The sequence below is a fragment of the Aplysia californica genome, unplaced genomic scaffold (assembly GCF_000002075.1).
Source record: "Aplysia californica isolate F4 #8 unplaced genomic scaffold, AplCal3.0 scaffold00102, whole genome shotgun sequence".
Lineage (NCBI taxonomy): Eukaryota > Metazoa > Mollusca > Gastropoda > Aplysiida > Aplysiidae > Aplysia > Aplysia californica.
The window spans coordinates 508,274-510,124 of NW_004797372.1; the positions used below are offsets into that span (position 1 = coordinate 508,274).

A 1,851-nucleotide genomic window follows, 5' to 3' on the forward strand; every position below is an offset into this window, starting at 1 on the left:
TATTATTATTATTATTCGTGGGGGGTTGGAGGGTGCTCTGGAGTGGGATGCTCATGCATTTGTTACTCTCTTGTAACATCTAATCGTCGGCACTTATTTGACATTATGTTGCAAGTACATGATGCACTGTAAATCTCTCCAAAAAAACTAATACCCAGCCTCTTCTCCACACAGCTTTTCCTCATCGGCCCGACCACCAGAGGAGGAAAAAGCCGAAGACATCCCTGTTGGCAGCAACAACAGCAACAGCAACACCAGCACTAGCACCCCCGCGGCGCCCGGGCCCGCCCCCAGCGCCACCAAACACCGGCGGGACAGCGCCAACAGCACCTCCAGCCGCGGCAGCCACAAGTCCACCAGCTCTTCCACCTCCAACACCAAAAAACCCCGTCGTTCTTCCAGTGCCAGCAACAACAACAACAACAACAACAATAATAATAGTAGTAGTAATAATAACAATACCAACATCAACCCCACCAGCAGTAGTAGTAGTAGCGGTAGCAGCCTCAGCAAGAACAACGTCAAAAATGATGCCACGGTGAGTTGGCCATGTCTCTGTCTGTCTGGGTTTTAAAAAAATTTGTAATTCCTCATACATCAAAATTAAACGAACGAATTATTAAATTAACAAACAAAGGGGGTCAAGTGGGCAAAAGGTACAGTTTTCGCCTCTCATTCTGTTTGAAACCTGACAACGACAGAACATTTTCTTCTCTGAAATTTTCTCCTTTCGCCCCCTTTCTTGCTCCCTAACCATGTTCTATCGTCCGCTTTCGTTCCCCCTTTCTGCCCCCTCCCCCTTTGCCCCCTCCTCTAGGCTCCTGACTCTTTTTTTTCTGCCTCTCTACTTCTACTCCTTGGTTCCTTCTTATTGCTGTCTTTCTACCACACCCCTGATCTTCATCCAGTGCCAGATCTGCGGCAGACTTCGGCGATCATGGTTCTCCATTCATTCCTTTTCAAAAAAGCTACGCTTCCTTGATCTTTACGCTTGATCCATTTGTTTAGGTTCCTTAAGTAGTTTGTTCTGGGCCTACCCCTGCCTTGTTTTGCCAGTGAGAACTTGCTGTTCAAAACTTTTATGTCTATTCAGGTGTCCCAATAACTGCATTTTTCGTTTCCTGATTGTTTTTAACAGTGAGCGTCCCACGTGGGCTTCATGAAGCTCTACCTCATTTGATTTCTTTTCTTTCCTCTATATTCTCAGCAAGTCTCCTAAGAAACCACGTTTCTGTTGCTTCTATTTTATTTTCACTGTCTTTAGTGATTGTCCTGCATTCACAGCCATAAAGAATGGGTGGCCATACTTAGCATTATATCAGAACTTTGATTTTGGTAGTCATTGAGATGTTTCTATTTTTCACCGGCCCCTGATCATGGGGTAAGTAAAATCTAACAATCAAACACCAAGCCCTGCCATCCTCAGAGTGAGTCTCAGTCCCATGTGGTTTCCAACGGGCCCACGGACCCCGGTACTCTTCCCTTCAACATCTACGTCAATGGAAACGCCGGCCCCAGTGTCTCGAGCGGCAACAACAGCAGCAACAACAACAGCAACAACAACAGCAACAGCTCCAACAGCAACAGGGTTGGAAACAGCAAACCCGCGGCCAACCTGCCCTCACCCCCGCCTGTGGAGACTCAGTGAGTAGAGTTTGGGTTTTTGGTTGTCGTTTCTAGCGTTTTCGTCAGTTATCTCGTATCTCTGTCTGTCTGTCTGTTATTCTGTCTGTATCTCTGTTTGTCTCTGCCCCCCTCCCCCCTCTTTTCCCCTCATTCTATCTCTCTCTATCTGTCTGTCTGTCTGTCTGTCTGTCTGTCTGCCTGCCTGTCTGTCTGTCTGTCTGTCTG

At 47.1% G+C, this 1,851-nt stretch overlaps 1 protein-coding gene across 1 annotated transcript in view; it reads left to right on the forward strand.

Moving 5' to 3' along the window:
• Window positions 1–152: 152 nt before the first annotated feature.
• Window positions 153–1,851, forward strand: part of LOC101861352 (AF4/FMR2 family member 3) — a gene marked incomplete in the record, with an annotated part of 27,248 nt that continues 25,549 nt past the window's right edge. Inside the window, 2 exon segments of the mRNA XM_013080828.2 lie at window positions 153–538; window positions 1,427–1,644.